Source organism: Vicugna pacos, chromosome 22 (assembly GCF_048564905.1).
Source record: "Vicugna pacos chromosome 22, VicPac4, whole genome shotgun sequence".
NCBI classification, from domain to species: domain Eukaryota; kingdom Metazoa; phylum Chordata; class Mammalia; order Artiodactyla; family Camelidae; genus Vicugna; species Vicugna pacos.
This window is the reverse complement of record NC_133008.1, coordinates 4786585-4805276: the sequence shown is the minus strand read 5'-3', so window position 1 is coordinate 4805276 and position 18692 is coordinate 4786585. Positions and strand designations below refer to the sequence as shown.

Sequence of the window (18692 nt, the reverse complement as noted above, 5' to 3'; positions counted from 1 at the left end):
GCTGGGCTTCTCCTCAGCCACTTATTAATTTCACAGCCAGTGAGCATCTCCTACAAACCCTGTTTCCCTGTGTCTGCTAGAAGCCTGAGGCACACTGCTGCTGTCGATCTTATAAGTCACAGGGCAGAGGCGTGTGTCTCATGCCTGCAACCCTCACACAGGGTCTCCTCTTAGCCTCACTGTCTGAACTTGGCCCCATTTTCTCACCTGTTTATTTTGGTATCTGTTTTTCTGTAAGCTGCCTGAAATGCGTTTTGGAACATGTCAGAACAATAAGTGAGTAAGTAAATGGACTGAAGGAAAGGTCAACAGAAAGAAGAAAGAAAAGGGGAACAAAGAAAATTTCCTATGCAAAACCCTCTTCTAGTCAGGGAAGGAAACCACCACGGAGAAGTGTGAAGAGGCAGGTAGCTTAGGACTGTTTCCTGAATTCCATGAAAAGTCACACCAAGAGATGAGAGGGTAGAATTATAAATAATAAAAGAAAAATAGCATGCATGGTTGAAAAATATATCTACAATATGTACTTTATAATGAATAGACTAAAATCAGCAGGGCCCAATAACACAATCATTGGGTATTCACAGAAGTGAGAATCCCATCTCCAAACCACAAGGCATCCCTTCGGAGCAGAGAGTCAACACGGGGCGGTCACAAAGCCGTCATCACAAAAGCTATGCTATCCTGCACTTATGAGGAACGAGCAGGTGTGCTCAGGCTGCCAACGCGCGTTATTTATCCCCCACAGCACCTCTACGGGGGTGGGGACGCCTAGCGAGCCATGTCTCTGCAGGACAGAAAACAAGTCCGTGAGAGGCTAAGCCGACATACCAGTTCTCCATCTCAAAGGACTGGTCAATTCAGAGCAGGACTAGAACTCGGACCCACGTTTGTAATCACAGTACTACCGTACTTTATGTCCTTTTTGTGTGTATAATACATTTGTTTCTGGCATGAAAGGATATGTAATAAATATTCGGTTGTTTTGTCTATCTCATTAGCTCACAATCTTTATATTTTTGAACTGTACTCTTTTCCCCTGGAGAAAGAACGGAAAGAGCACGTGTCAGAATGAGTTTGGGCTCCATTCTTTATCTGTTACCTCATCTCATCCAAGTCCCCAACCTTGGAGAAGGAGCAAATATTCTCTTCATTTTAAAGAGAGGGCTCCAGTGATGGTGACTTACTCAACAGGAAAACGAAGGCTGGGGAAAGGCACGTGCAGCAACCAGAGCAGTATCACCTGTAGGAAGGTAAAAAGAGCTCAGGGGAGGGCTCAGGGGGTCAGCTTTATTTAATTACATTTGATAAAAGAATACCACAGTCTAAAAATACTAGCATGCAATGTATTTGCTCTTTCTTGACATCTAAAATGTTTCCACAGCCCACATGTAACATTATCGTGAACTAGTGATTTCTAGAATTCTAAAGGAAGAGTCCACAGACAGGGAAAATCAATGCCACAGGCAGGCTGAAACCCAGGCTGGAGGAAAGGAAGAGAAGGGGCATAGATAAGAAGAGGGGAAATTTTGGGAAAAAGACATTATCACAAGGACTCTCAAGCATCATCCAACAATCATATAATCATTCATTCATGAGAGAGTTACTGACGTCCTATTGTGTGCAAGATTTTACAGAGGGCAAAGAAAGACAGCAGCGTCCATGGTGACAGCAAGTGGTGGGGCAATAACACAATTCTGATCCCGGTACCTTGCACACTTGTACTCAGTATAAAGGCAAAAAAAAAAGTAAAATAATACTATGTAAACTCTATACTTTTTTGAAACAAAATTAAAGAAGACCTAAATACCTGGACAGACACACCACACACATTCATGGATCAAATAACAGCACTCTTGGGATGGCAGTGCTCCCCAGAGTGATCCGTATACTCAACGTGGTCTCGATCACAATCCCAGCGGGCTCCTCTGCAGTAACTGACTAGCTGCTGCTACAATTCATATGGGAATTCGAGGGTCTCAGTAACCAAAACATACTTGAAAAAGAAGAACAACGTGAGAGGACTTGTAATTCTCAATTTCAAACCTAACAACTGTATCTCCAGGTGAGATTAGAGGCCATTTTTAAGTTATTACTGAGTTTATCCTTATTTTCTAAATTCTGTTCCATGAATATACCTGTTAGAATAAGAAAAATTAAAAGTAACCTATATTTTAAAACATGCACACCAATTCATTCATTGGGAAAAAATTATTTTAACTATAAAGAGGTAAATAAATATCTAGTGAAAAAGGAGTACTTAAAAACAAGTGTGCATATACAATTTTCATAATTTGAAAACTGAAAAGCACAAACACATCAAGTTTCTAGGGAGACCGGTGAAACATACTAATACTTACTTTCAAAAATTCTAATTGAACAATGAAATCTCAAGAAAGGCAAAATCCTCATTGTCAGCCAACTGCAAACACATGGAGAGCAAAGGCCTAGAAATCACAGCTCCTTTAACTCTGCTACTAACTCAATAGGAGAGGAAATTCCTCACTGAGGGGACAGTGGAATCCCATGCATAAGACAGGATACACAGTACAAACTGCTGTATTAGGGGAGTGAATTTCTTAGGAGAATTCTAAAGTTACAACATCGCTGAAAAACTATAAAATCACTGTCAGACAGATTAAAACACACAATCATATATATTATATAGAAACATATGAAGCCTGCTCTCATGTTGCATAGAAATACAAACATATTTGTTCATTTATAGGCACTGATTAATTTATCCCAGTTGGAATATTTCAACTAAAACAAATAATCAATACATCACTCCTCTTGTCATATCTACTTGATAAGTTATTCTGCTATATAACCACAAAATGTCTAAGATAGATCTAAAATTAGTGAAAAAGATCTTTGTATGGTTCCTTGAATTCTTCTCAAAATTCCAAGCTTAATTTTAAAATAGATCTGAGCAGTATTTCTATATTATCTATTCCCTTATAAAATAAACAACACAGTCTATTGTCAAAATTCTGTCCTTACAATGATTCACGAGCACCGTATCCTCACAAAACTGCTGGACTGAAAGGCACTATCCAGACACTGTGACCGAACCAATGAAACACAAGTAATCAGTGACCCTATTCTGGAGGGCTTATAATCTGTGTCAACACCGGGGTTTTTATTTGATTGGTTTCATTGGGTAGCAAAATAAAATCAATCAAATACTTCCTTCTTTGAGCATTCTGTAAGTCATGACTGTTTTTAGTGTCATTAGCAGGAAAGACTTAAGCATGACTTGATTAGGTCAACTAGCAACAATCATCACTGGAGAGTGGGTAATAAAGAAGTTAACTGATAGCAATGCTTCTGCCTACATGAGACCTAAAATAAACCTACACTGGTTTCCGAAAGGAAAATGAGGAGATGAGGTCCCCAATGAGAAAACAAACTAACAAGAAGTCAAAAAAGGAAAGATGTTTTCATTAACGATTCCAGGCAGTAGTACAGCATGGTGATGAAGAGTACAGTTGCTGGGGACAAACATGAGGGTATGAATTCCCACAGCACTGGGTAGCTGTGACACTGATATTTCAGTGAAATTTTCTGCATCTCAGTCTCCTATCCATAGACTGGGGACAACAACCACACCCATCTCCTAGAACGGTCCTATGAATTAAGTCATTTTACATATACAAGTTTAAATAAAATCATTCAGATTTTAAGTAATAACCCAAAAGCACAAGGAACAAAGAAAACAGAGATAAATTGGAGTTCATCAAAATTTAGAACTTTGCTTCAAAGGGCACCATCCAGAAAGTGAAAAAACAACACACAGGAGAAAATTTTTTCAAATCATTTATCTGATTAGGAATTTGTATCTCCAAATGTAAAAAAAAAAAAAACTCCTACATCTCAACACTAAAAAAGCAACTCAATTGAAAGGTGAATAAAGGATCTGAAAAGGTATTTCAAGGAAAATATACAAATGTCCAATAAGCACAATGAAACGATATTCAATATCATTAGCTGTAAAGGAAATGAAGTCAAAACCACTAGGAGAAACTGCTTCACACTCACTACAATAGGTTATAATAAAAAAAAAGAATAACAAGCACTAATGAGGACACAGAGGAAGCGGAGCGTGCAGCCCTTGATGGTGAGGATGTAACACAGTGTGGCCACTTTGGAAAACAGCCTGGCAGGTCTTCAAAGAGTTGAACATTTGGTTTCTGAATGAACCAGAATTCTGCTGTCTGGGCACACACGTAAGAGAACTGAAAACAAATGTCCACATAAAAACTCCTAAAGGAATGTTAACGGCAACACTACTCATCACAGCCAAAAAGTAGCAACAACCCAAATGCCTATCACGTGATGAATGGGTAAACAGTGGGGCCCAGACATACAGTGGAATATTATTCAGCAATAGCGAAGCATAGAACACTGACCCAGGCCACAACCTGGACAAACATTGAAAACGCTACTCAGTGTGAAAGAAGTCAGTCACAATAGACGGCTCCACTTACAAGAAGTGACTTGATTTACATGAAATGTCCAGCACAGGCAAACCCACAGAGAGAGGAGTGGCTCCTTGGGGCTGGGGGAGGATGGGGAAGATGGGAATGTCTGCTTATGCGTACAGGGCTTCCTGTTGGGGAGATGAAAATGTTCTAATATTGACTGCGATGCACAATTCTGGGCATAGAGTAAAAACTGCTGTACATTTTAATGGGTGTATTAAAACTGTTAAGAAAAAAAGCACCTCGGGCCAGTACCTTCCATAGTAAATGCAAATTGCTAACTTTTGTTATAGGAAGAAGAAACTGTCTTCAGCATGATAGCAGGAGATCAGCAAATGTGAGATAACCAGAATTGGACAAGAGCATTTCACTTGAAACAGTTGTTGAGTGTACATGAAATATTCAGAAATACGAAAATCAGTTTGACATCACGAAGAAACATTCTGCTTCAAATGCAGATCAAGTATTGGGCAAGCCCAGCAGCTACAAAAGAACAGAGAAGAAACTTGGTTCATAAAACAAGTACCAGAGTCAACAAGGAAATCGTGGTGAGGAAAGTAGGTGGCCGAAAATCTGGAACAATTTGCTACAAATAGTTTCTCCACTGAAAATTTAAAAATAAAATGAAAGTGATGCAATGCTGTGTTGACCTCACGTTAATGGGCTTCCTACGGTGCTCGACTGTTCTGTAACCCCGATTGTGAAACTCAGGAGAATCAGCATGGCTCCTGGGAGTCCCCAAAGGACTACCCACCAGCACGCTGACCACCATCAAATCTGCCAGTGTTGTATTGCAGAGAAGAGACCAACTTCTGAAAGGCACAGCAAATGTTGACAAGGGAAGAAAAGGCTGCAGTCAGTCCTGGGACAGAGGCCCTCTGAGCAGAGGCCAGAATGCTGCAGGTGGACTGCAGTGGCCCTGGGGCAAGAAGGGACCATGAGGGAGCAGATCTCAATTCTCTTCTCTCTCTCCATCTGGTAGGAGAAATAAAGCCTGCATCGTTCTCACCTGGAATTGTGGGTTCTGGCTGGCAGAAGTCTTACCAATACAGAATGATTATTCAAGACTCTGTGGAAAAAGTCAAGAAATCGAGAGGGAGTAGGGAGCGAACTCCAAGAGCCTCTCAAATGCTCCCATATTTATTGTGTATAATCAAAGGAAAAATTCAGTAACAGTTGTGTGATAGTAAGGAGGAACTCCGGGAAAGACAGGGTGAGGCAGAGATTGTAGAATACACAATGACTAAAAAAGATTTGTTTAATTTTAAGGAAGTAATGGGGTGAGGGGAACAAGATACATTTTTAGATATGTGAATTACAAAGCAGACCACCAGACCAGCCTGGTCCTTGTTTTGCGGATAACAGACTTTCTAACAGCACACAAGCCCAGCGTTTATAGCTGAGGGCCTCGGTCCTTGCTTTGCAACCAGCAGAGTGCTAACTAAAACCTCAACTATGCAAGCAAACATTGTCTCTGCTTTTTAAGACAAGGAGACTGGAGTGAGGATGCACAGGCACTTGCTTGCAAAGCAGTTTCTAAGCATTTTTTTTTCTTCTTAAAGTTCACAGGCGGCTGGGGTGTGTTACAATTTGTTAACCCAATCATGGGCTCCCACATGGAATCATTATGGAGGACACCCTAGGATGACAAATCCTGGCTGTCGGTCTTTTCCTGCCAGCTTCAGCCACTCTAGCAGGGTCTAGACACATCAGTGAATAACGATCCTACAGAACCACACACACTCTTAACTCCTGGTGCTTGAAACTTAATATTAGCTCTACACAACATACCATAGAAAAGTTTCAGAAATAAAAGTTATTATAATCCCTTTTTATCTCATCATATTACTGATTTTTCTGATTGCCCTAAGTAGTTTCTACTTGATAAAGCACCTAATTCTGCAGGTGAATTCAGTAATTTCCATTGGGCATATCTAGGCAACCTGGGCTCGCTAACTTTTATTAGTCAAATCCGATAAACTTAATTGATTTCCTTGTTTATCAATTTCAGCCGGGAGGAGAGGGAGTGTCACTCTTTTCCTCAGCCCAACATCAACACTTTTCTCATCAACTCAGGCCTCCTGAAAACAAAACAAAGCATTTGTTTCCCTTCCACTCTTTCCACAAACCCAGCAGGAAACATCAGCCTGGAGAAAGAATTCAACACAAATTTTAAGACAAAAATGTATAAACCTGAAGCAACTCCATCTCCGAATCATGATACACAATGACATGAGAGTAAGTGTGTCAGGCACAAAGCATGCGGGAGCCTGACCACCTGATTTCTATTCTTCAAAGGAAGGAAGGTTTTCGTATTTTTTATTATCATTCTTTGTCATTGTTTCTGATTATGCCAGAGCATAGTTTATGAAATAATTATGCACTGCAATAACAGACTTTCATTGTATCAATTACAGAAGGCATTCAGAGGGGATAGGAAAACCCACCTCTGTAAAAAATACAAAATTTCTTCCCCTGTGAAGAACACGTATACAAAATGCAACAGAGAATTCAAATTCTTGTGCAGAGGAGCAAAAGCCACAGAACCAAAGCAAAGTCATTACAATGAGTCAATTCAAAATTCACTGGACAAACATGATCAATGCATTCAAATAATATTAAAGGCACACTGCTAACCATTCACTTAATGATCTGCAGGCTAGAGGAAGAATTTCCCTCTTTAACTGACAACAGAAATCAATAGGTTGCCCCAACAAACAAGGACCAAACAAAAATCAGGTTTTTAACAGTTCTGATAAATCAGCATGTTCTAAAGATCAACATCCAGAAATTTTAAACATTCATTCAAGCCACAATAAAGCAAGCCCTTAAAAGAAAAAGCCATAGAAACTAAGCACATAGATCATGTACATAGATCAATGAGAATTTCTTGTACCGCTGGAAGAAAGAACAGGCAATAGCTTTTTACTTGAAAAATAAAACTACTTTTAAAGATAACTGCTTAAACACATTTCATCATTCATGTTGCCTTGAAAAATCTGAGGCACTTGTATCTGATAAGAAAAGCAATTCTGAGTAAAAGTTGGTTACAATTCCAAGCCAGTTTGCTTTAGAAGAAAAGAGAAAAGAAAAGCTACTGTTTCTCATATCCTGCACAAAGTGTGAATTGCCTCCTTGCCTTTTTCTCCTCCCATTATCTAAGCTCATGCTCCCCAACTCTTCTGAATCAAGTATGAGAACCTCTTATTCCCACCAATATGCCAAATGACAAAAGAATATCAATTTATTTGTGTAAATATATGCCTACACCTCAAACTGGAGGAGAAAGGTATCCGAAGTCTATATGGAACTTATTTCTACCTTCCTGAAATCACACACACAAACGTTCACACAGACAGACACTTACCCCTGGATTACTGGGCACTTCACAAGCTTAGTACATACAAGTTCTAGAAGATAACTTTTTAGTTAGTTTAAAATACAAAACTGTCACCTTTTGAAAGCCTTGATCATCTGCTACACCATCCAAATACCAAAGAGACCCAATTAGCCTTCTCTGCAGAATGTAATTTCCCTTGATGAAAAAACAGACCCTTAGAATTACTGGATCAAAGATTCGTGTTTATCGCTACCTATGATCGTTTTTAAGCACATTAACAGATTCAGAAATTTATGTCTCAACAACATTTATTCTTATTGAAATAGCATACGTTTTCAATTGTCTATAAAGAGACTAGGTCCCATGATGGTGTTTAAGAGCTATTTTGTGTATAGCAATATTTAATTTCAAGTGCAGACAAGGAAGGTGTGTATTACTCAGTTGTAGAGCACCTGCTTAGCATGCACAATGTCCTGGCTTCAGTCCCCAGTACCTCGAAAAAAATAAATAAAAACAAGTGCATATATAAAAATAAGAATAAAGTTATAAAAAAAATGGAGACTAAAAACCACTGCAATCTATGTGCTACAATTATACTAAAAAAAGTGTTTCTATCAAATATTGACTATATGCCAATCACAGAGACAACCACAAATCACACCTGACCACCATCACGTGTGATTCTCAGCAACCCTACTAAGAAGACACGGATGAGAAACCCGGCGCTGTGGATGAGGGGACAGAGTTTGGAGGAGCCGGGGACGCTGACCGTCCTGCTCCCCGTGACACCGTGTCAGCACAGGGCAAGCGCTGACAGAGCTGCACTGAGGGGACACCCAGCTGCACGGAAGTTTGGGGCACTGGGGAGCCCCAGAAAACACTAAAAATTGTCCAGTGAAAAACCAGCTCAAATATATTACACTGTGCTGAATCATTTAAAAAGGGAAAATGACTGAGACCTTTTTGATGCCTCCGTGTCCTTTCTGCCATCATTAATTATTTGCCTTCTCAGTGTGACCAGTGATGAACTAGACCCCATGTGAAGTGCACTCAGATGGAAGAGCTTTTAAAGTTATTTTATGAAGTTTGTAAGACTCTGTCTATGCCTCACAAAGGCGGTCATCCATCACTTCTCACTGGTGTGGACGTACCACCTGAAATCACTCCTTTCTGCTTTTTAAAATCCCTTCATCTACTCCAGAATTTTCAACAGCAAAGAAGAAGCTCAACCACAGACACTGGACGGTTTTTCACCAAATGGAATCGAACAGCCCATCCGACTACCTGGAAGACCTTTTATTCTATTAAACCCACTTCCAGGTACTTCATAATTTTCTAATTGGTGGACTTGGCCTCTGACTGCTTAAATCAGAGACCTCCTAGCTTCACATCTGGGGGTGGGACAGGACCCTGCTGTTGGGGGAAATCAGTGCGTAAGGCGGACATCCTCCAGCCAGGTCTGCATGGGTAGAAGTGCCACAAAGTGCTCAGAAATTATACCATCAGCACCCCTGGGCTCCCATGGACTGGTTTCCCATTAACCAAACTCATGACACACTGATGAAAGGAAACCAGAAACTTAACTTATTAATGTAACAGAAGATGTGAAACTATGAACCAGACTGAAATATCAGGGTTCAATCATGAGTACAGTTTCTCCTCCACGGCCCAATCACGGGCAGGCAGTTACATGGCAAGCGTGGACAGAAACAGAGCAGTAAGGGATTCAAGATAAACTCAATGGACTAAATTTCTGTTATAAGAACAGATATACTGCCTGGAAAACAATTAACGCCAATCACGGTGCACCTGTGTAACTCTCCTTTCCCTGTCCTTTCTGGGCTAACTGATGCACAGAGGTACAGAGATTCTGGGATGCAGATAACGCTAAACACCCAAAGCCCATCTCTGGGAGCCTCAAAACCAGACAGCCAGGGTTTAAATACCAGCTCTGCCACTGGCTAGTTTGTGATTTTGGACAACTTACTTAACTTCTGCATGCCTCAATTTAAACACTGTAAACCTGGGATAACAATCAAACCTTACTTACTCGCTTTTTGAGAAGATTGAAGGATTCATTTCTGTAAAACACTCAGAAAAGAATGTAGCACATTTTTGGTGCTCAACAAATGTCAACTTAATATCAAAGTGATTTACAAGTCTCCCTTCTAATCTTCTGATGTGTTTCCTGGCTAGTCTAATTCCCAAAGAAAATCCTTATTTCTACTTTTATAAACTCTTGGGGAGCACCCTTCTCTTCCATCTCACCACCTGTTTAAACCGAGGGAGGTGATTCCTCCTAACCACTCCTCTGGGCCATGGAGTGTGCTTCTCCCTTCACATCCCTGGCCCCTGGCCCACAGGTAGCCCTCCTCACACTAACAGAGTGAGGTGTGAGTCCGGGGAGACAAGCAGGGCATTTGTAACCCTTCCTTTCCCTCTAGTGTTGGCCACCATTCAGAAGCACCCGGGATGCTCAGCTCCATGGCAGGACAGCCCTGTGCATGAAGGGGCAGGTCCTCTCAAGGGAAGGCTCGCTGTGGCCCAGAGCTACATGGGACAGCGTGAGTCTCTAATTCTGGGACACAGTATCATGACACGGATTTTCCCACAGCCCTAAAGTTCATGGAGAACTTGGCTTCATCAGTAACAAAGAAGACATTTATCACCTGTCTACTCTTTTGTGTCATCTCTCAGTTGGCTGTTGGAGACAACATGTGTATAAGTATTGGATCACCTTAAGCCCAAACATATATGAAGTAACAAATAATTCTGTGGCTTAACGTTGGTTCAGGGCGACTGTGGAACAGTTCTTACTCTGGTGATGCTTAATTATGTGTATAGGAAATATGGAACCTCCTCAAATATCTTTCATCATAAAACCAGCTTTTCTTATTTTCCTGTTTCTTAGTAATTGCCAAAGACTCAAATGATGGCTTCACCCAATACAGCACCTAAAATTTATGAGCCCTCTTGATATAGCCACTGTGGTAAACACTTTACATAATTTCTAATTCTCACAATTCAACAAAGCAGATACGAATGTCCCCATCTAACAGATGGGGGAAAAACTCAAAACGAACTGACTCAGGCTCACGTGGCTCAGTGGCAGCGCGTGCACGCAAACCCAAATCAAAAAACTACACACCTTTGTATATGTACCAAATCTCCTACCACCAATTAACACACAGCGGCGGGGTCAATACTCAGGGAACTCAATACGCTTTTCAGCTTTAAGGTGCTCCAGAGGCCGCTTCTAGGTGTTTTATAAAATCCCGGCTCACTGGTTTCTAACACTGGAAGTGCAAGTCCAATTTTGCCATTGTTTGCACAGCAAGTCTGAAATGTTCACAGTGACATGACAGAAAAAAACTAAGATATAAGCAGAATAATTTTTCCAGGTAGACAGACATAATGGACATTGGGCTATTCTGAAGCATTAAGCAAATAAATCAAAATAAAAAAACGTTGTTTAAGCCTTCTTTTACAAACAGGACAATTAAGACTTAAGAACGTGCAACAGCGCCACCTATGGCTACAACGACCTTCCAGGTGGCCGGGAAAGATGCAACACAAAAATTGCCTGTAGGATCAGAAAGGAGAATCAGATAACTAAAAGCTTATGTAGCACATACTGCACTTTGCTTCTGAGGAAGGGAGGGGTATTCAGTATTTAATCTGATATTGCTAATACTCCTGAACATAAACAGAAGGCATAGGCTCATGGAAACTCATCTTAGAAGAGGAAAAAATCCAGTCCAGCCACTTCATTTTACTGGAGGGGAAACTGAGACATGGGATCTGTCCTCCTGGCAATCGGAAGCAAAGCTTTCCTAGGCCTCATGTCTTGCACTGTAGAAAAACCAACAGATCTATACTAAGCCTATATTCATAAAAGTCACGTTTGTATTTTTCCAACAGTAGGTTATCTAAGTATCTTACAAAATACTTCTCAAAGAGCCAGGATATCATACAAGTTTCTTGAAATACAAAAACATTTATTTACATAATAAAACAGCATGAGCTTTATTATCTCTATTAAAAAAGTGACATGTCTAATCAATGTTTTGATATTTTAAACCTGTTAAGAGTGCAGGAAAAAAAATCAAAATTTTCTTTAATCACAAATGAGAGAAGCTTATTCCCTGAAAATGATCAATGTGGATTTTACTAAACTTAATAGATCTCGTCACAATCACACGAATTTAAATTTGTGAGTGGATGGTTACACGGCAACATGAATTCTGAGTTGTAACAATAAATATTCTGTGTAAATAATCTTCAAGGTCATCTGATTAAGGTAATTTAATTAGTCCATGTCTCACTAGAATGATACAGATTTCATTAAAACTTCATACTACACTAAAAAAATGAATCCTTGTTAGTTTAAACCATATTCAAATATATCATATATATACATATTGAATATGCATCAGAAATAAGCGAAATTCTTTAGTATTCAGAGTTGATACTTCTAAAATATCTGTCATTGTGACAGCACAGTTTTATTAAGCACCTCTTAGGTTCTTTGTATACAAGGCGTCTAACTCTCACAGTCAGACAAGTTAAACGATATTTCTCCAATTTCACAAATGAGGAAATATACTTAAGCCATGAAAACAACTTACATATTCATCAACAGGAAAGAAAAGAGTAAAGATTTTACTTACAGTATTCACTGACAATCTTTTCTTCCATATTAAGACTACGTAATACCAATTCAGTCTTTGTAACTGTTTCTGACAATAAGGGCTACTAGAGAAAAACAAGTAACATCATTATCAGTGGTTGGACTTTCAAAGCCCACTTCTCCTTTGTACTATAATTATTTTTAATGTTTTGTTTTCAGTGCTTACAGAGCACTAAAATAAAAGAAATTAACTTTTTAAGTAATTAACTGAGAATTAAACATTTGTGAAAATGTACAATTTTAATTTATGCCACTCTGTCTCACATTCTCAATGGTGTCTCTCCTTTGAAGGCCTCATCAGGCTGAGATCACTAAAATCGGCCATTTATGGAGTCACAGGATTTCGGGTAACTACTCAACAGGAGGCTGATTAGAGGAGCAATTAAGAACGCTTCCTGTGCAGCCTGGGTTCCAGCACCGAGCTAGCCACCACCAGCTGCGTGTGATTGGGGACAAGTTGCTCCATCTCTCAATCCCTCAGCTGCAAAAAAGGAGACACTGATACCTACCCTCAAACACCTGCTATGAAGTAAAACATGAGGAAAGCATTTTAGACTTAGGTAGGTGTCCACTCAGAGTGAGTTTGGTCATTATGATGATGAGGATAGCTGTTAATAAATTAAGATAGACCAAAAAGGAGAAATCACCTTAAACGAGAAACATTTTAAGTCCATGAGCATTTTTTTGGATGGATTGCAGAATATTCTTTTGATTTTTTAATAAACTATGTTTTGTCCATTAATTATAGATTTACAGATTCATGGACAAGTCTCCAGAAAAAGAATTAGAGGCCTCTAACCTCTGAATACTAAGAAAGTAAAGTTTAAAAAAAATCAGGGGGAAGATTATACGTCATTTGGGAGAGTATGTGCTTAGCATGAATGAGGCCATCAGTTCAGTCCCTAGTAACTCCATTTAAAAACTTTGCTTTTTAAAAAATGGCAAATTAAAGAAAAAAGATGGAGGAATACAGAATTTTTTAGAGACTCATCTCAGATTTAAGATGAGGAAGAAACCATCCATTTCTCAGAAGAAATCTTGAGAACTATGTAAACTGGATCTGAGATGTCTAGTCTACTAACATTATTCATGAATTCATATTACCAATTCTTATAACTACCTGATAATCCACAGTGGTTATACTGATCATAACAGCTGCCAACACGGAATGAGCTCCGGATAGTACTGCTCTGTTCTGACATCTCTGCCCCTGAGGCCTCACCAGGCTGACAGCACTAAATTTTGTCATTCATGAGCATCTCGTGTATGTCCTCCATTTGTGTTTCTCACTCTCCCCTCACCAGCCCCTCTGAGGGAAGCACTGTTATCATCTTCCCCACCAGCAGATAAGGCCACTGAGGCACAGAGACTAAACCCATTCCAGTACACATTGACATTAAAGGACGTCTGTATTTCTGCTGTTTTGCTTTTGACAAAGGAATCTGAGATATCAATTCAAGATAGACTGTTAAATTATCAAGTCTGTCAGGTCTTAACCTCAAAGAGCGGATACTACAAATTCCTGTTGTAGGATGAGGCTGCCGCCACAAACTGACTCAGCTTGAAATTAATATCCAAGATCAAGCAGTGGATACACGTAAATATTCACGACTGTCAACTCCGCTCACGGGTCTGGGCCCGTCACTGCCTGAACGGGGGTGAAATCCCCACCCGTGTCCGGGAGGGAAGCGTGGCTCTTCCCGGTCTCACCCAGGCTTCACGGGCAATTTCCCCCCAAAGACTGGCCTCAAAGATTAAAAGCTCTCAAGATTTTTACACCATGCAAAAGTAAAAGACATTTCTGCAGATGGAGCGCTTTCCCAGGCTTAAACCTTTTTTTGCCTACACTCAGCAAGGGGGAAAAAAAGAAACATGACTCTACAAAGTCCCTGACCCTCACCACTTACAGGAGTAAAACGGCCACAGCACAAGATGACCATTCACATTGCAGGATGAGAACAAAATAAAGCCGCCCTACAACAGGCCCTCCCAGAGACAGCATCAGCACTCTTCTGCACACTCACGGTTGTGCAGCCCTCATCACCATCTATTTCCAGAACACTTCATCACCCCAAAGATTCCCCCTGTCACTAGCAGTCACTCCCCAACCCCCCTCCACCCAGCCCCTTCCAACCATCACCTGCTCTCTGCCTCTGCATGTGCCATTTCTGGGCATTTAAGATCACTGAAATCAACAATATGTGGCCGTTTGTGTCTGCTTCCTTTCACTTAACGTGCTGTTATCAAGGCTTGTCCATTTTGAAGTGGTATCAGCATCTCTCTCTTTTTTTTTGAAAATATTAAAAATTATTAGAAGGTGGTAAGTACTATCAAAAAGAGTAGAGTGGAGCATAAGTGATTGGGTTTCAAAGGGAAAAGGGCGGTTTGAACAGTCAGGGTGGACTTCCCAAAACAGGTGGCCTTTTTCATTTTCCTACTTTTTTTTCCTTTTTTATTCACCCTTACGTCTGAATAATGTTCCACTACATTGAGATACTATATTCTGTTCATCCATTCAGCAGTTCTGTATGGACGAAGTCCAGAACAATGAGTGTAAGGGGTGACTAGCATGGATGGCATTTAAGCAAAGGGCAAGATGTGCTTTCAAAAAAAGCCAGCAAACAGAGGCACAAGGAAACTCAGTGCGTTTCTGAGCAAAGTGTGTGCTTGCTTCGGCAGGGCTTCCGTGCAGGGCTGGGGCGGATATTGGCAGGAATCACGGTGAGGGAGTCACCTGAGAAGACTCCCCATTGCAAGCAGCTCAGCCAATTCTCCTCCCTCATCCTGTATTGTTAGAGCCATGTTTCTAGGTTACTGTTATTTCAAGTAATAGCACTTTAACTGCACATCTGATCATCTCCATCAGACCGCATTAACTCCAAGCCACAGAAAATCATTCACTGACCGGAGCAGCTCCAGGACATAACGGTGATGGATCAGGGAGTCCTACAGCATCCCAGCTGCAGGCACAAACCCCACATGTGCCCTGGTGATGTCCAGAAAATAAAATGCATGGAAATATCTCACTGCTGGTACACGATATCTGCCCTCAAATTGCCCCAAATTCATGCTGGCAAAGCACTACTCAACCTTCTCACTACAAAAAAAAAAAAAAGAAAAGCTAAGAAGGCAAGTTTAGGCTCTTCCATTGAAAATCAGCAACCATCACTGCCAATAACTGAGCTGGAATGCTCCTGACTTTGAAAACCACTGCGCAGTTACTTTTCAAACGTGAAACTCATATATGAATTCCACGTAGATGATATTACAGTAGGACTTTTCTTTCCAAAATTTCCAGTAGCAGCATTAGCACAAGAAAGTTTATGTTTCAGTTTAAAAAAAAATCAATTATCCTCCACATTCTCAATTTTGAACTTATTATTATTTTATAAATGGAGCTATGCTGCGTATTATAAAACTACTGTTTGATTTCTGCAAACAAGACCTTTATGACCTCACTATTTTAGAGCAAACTTTAACGGTTCTTTGAGAGGTGGTTCCTGGGGCGCTCACTAACAGCTCTTTAAATACTGACAAAGATGTGCTATTACGTAATGCAAAGGCTCTAACTCCACATTAGCTCAGAAAGCAAAGAAACTACACCAAAGACTTACTTTAACAATTTTATATATTCCTATACTTTGAATATTAAAGTTCTTAAAAGATATCATTTTTTTTTAAAAAAGACAACAGCTGTATTAAATTTCCTCTCACCAACAAAGCAATCTTTATCAAGAATAAAGACCCCTATGGATATCGCAATGACAGGACGTTTCTAGCTAAGTGAACATCCAGATATGAACGCAAACCTAAATCGTATCAGATCTCACTCGAACGAGCTCAACAACGTCCTGGGCTACCCTGGAAATTAGCTCTTCTGTTCCAAATGTTGGCTGAGCTAAGATCATCACACAAGGCAGGGAAGGAGAGAAAAGGAAAGTCCACCTGGTGGCCTCAATCAGTTTTCTTCCAGCCACAAGGTGCCTCTAGGGCGGCCCCGCTAACAAGCCCTCCCCATAAGGAATTCCTACATCCACTCTGCCCCTGCCGTCCCCAAGCAGCACCGACGCCCCTCTCTCTGCGTGTGAATGGTCTTCTAATGACCCCTCAGTTGGTGGCACCCTCCCCCTCTTCCCTGCTACACACACACACACACACACACACACACACACAGAGCCACGGCAGCCTTCACAAATCACAAATTTGATTACATCACCCCCACTTCAAACCTTTCAGAGTCTCCCTGGTGGAATTCTAGCCCCACCCCAGTCACTGCTCACCTAGCCTCACCTCAGTACACAGGTCCCCAGTGACCTCAGGGGCCCCTTGACCTGCTCCTAATTCCCACTTGCATCCAGGCTCATTTTGACTGTTTCCCAAGGAAGCCTTCCCTCCGTCCAAACTCCACATTTGTTCCTCTGTTCCTAGAACATTCTAGGTTAAGTCAACTTCTGACAATGCTAAGCTCTCAAGAAGCAAATACATTTTGCTTACTAATGTGGCTCCAACCTCTCTCCCCTAGACTCACAGAAGTGCTCTTGTTATGAATAAATGAATGACGGGGTGGGTCTCAAAGGGAAAGACACCTGCTTTCGCCCGTTCCGACCCTTCTGTCTGTAGAATATCAGAAGCAAAACCAGAAGTATCTTTCCTGACGGTCACATTCTAATGACACCCTTCACTGCCTACTGTGTCAGTTCTAGTAAAACCCAAATTCTTCCAAAGCCCTCCACCCCGGACACTCTCCAGTGTCCTCCCCAGCAGGGGCACCTTCCATCCTGGACCACACAGGGTATTCTCCCCGGGTCCCCACTCCAAAAGCCTCCAGGCCTCTGCCCAAGCTGCACCTGTGACCTGAGCCACATTCTTGACTCCTTTTCCTGGCTGACACTTACTCTGTCCTCACAACTGAATGTAGGGCCCATTTCTTCCAGGAAGTCCTCTCTGATAATGTCCTTTAGGGCTTGGCTGGGCTCCATCTACAGCAGCAGTACATGGTGACCAACAGGGTGTTTGCACGCTTCTTTCAGACCATGAAATCTTGGGGGCCACGTGGGAAGGAGTGAGAGATTACAAGAGGGGTGGGGGAAGCAAAAAGCAAAAATCACAGCCCAAGTCACAAATTCAAGGATACTTTCTCAGAAAAAAGTATAAATTATTTCACACTTGTGCAATTTGGCTCCTATTTTTGTGACTTGTGGACAGCAAGAGTTTGGTGTTCTAGTCCAAAGCCCAGATTACATGCAAAGAAATGTATATATTCTTATCCAAAGGAAACCAGAGCTGCTCAAAAACAGTTTGCAGTTAGAATTGAAAGGAAGTTTGATAAAGGCAATCTCTCTCTCACTCTTCTTTCTTTTATGGAATCATATAATTTTAGAAGTATTTGCATGACTAAGAGATGGCTGCAGCCCGTGATTCTGCACTGGAGTGTTTGGGGCTGAGGGAGCCCAGATTATATTCACTGTGTAAATGCAATCACACCAACACACTAATAGGTGCCGTGTTGGTGAAGCTGATGTTCCAAAGCGGGCAACCTTATGTTGTAAGAGAACTCTAAATAGAAAGTAAGAAATGCAATGTTCTGTACTCAATTTCATTTGTTATATGGGTCATTAACTGATAGTATATCTCGACTAATGAAACCCAACAATAAATTGTCAATGTCGATTTTCTTCATGTGACTGTTTTATGCTAACTTTGGATATCAAACCCACAATCCATAAGTAAATCTCAGGCTTACGCTGCAGCACAGTTACATCTCGTGGAAGAAAGCCAATGAAGGGATAACTGGACAGTTTCCCTTCAGAAGCTGCTAAGTCTGACTTTCCACCTGTACGTCACTTGCGACCATGTCATCGTCAAAGGAGTAAGACCTTACCTCTGTGGGGTGAAAAGCACTGCGGTGCTTCAGAAGCATCAAAGAACGCTGAGCTTTGTGAAACAGTCCTGAGGCACTTAAATCGCACTTTTTCTGAAAGGCTCCAAAACTGACCCACTTCACCATTCCAGGTATAACAAGGAGGTACAGGAATTAGTAGAGAAAATTTGCCCTTGAAGTCTGACAAGGCCCTGCTTGAATCCTGCTACAGCATTTACTAGCCATTAAACAGACCAATTCCTTAACCCCTGCGAGAAGGCTTCCCAATCTGCAAAACGGGGCTGCCACCGCCCACCT

At 41.0% G+C, this 18692-nt stretch overlaps 1 protein-coding gene across 3 annotated transcripts in view; it reads right to left on the bottom strand.

The window, feature by feature from the left end:
• LOC140688385 (trafficking protein particle complex subunit 9-like) overlaps positions 1-18692 on the bottom strand; it is a 488572-nt gene that overhangs the window by 31468 nt on the left and 438412 nt on the right. The window contains exon 25 of one of the 3 annotated variants that reach the window (XM_072947071.1): positions 1188-1243. The exons of the other annotated variants lie outside the window; for them this stretch is intronic. The gene's annotated coding sequence lies outside the window, so the exon portion shown is untranslated. The remainder of the gene's footprint in view (positions 1-1187; positions 1244-18692) is intronic. 3 annotated transcript variants of the gene reach the window in all.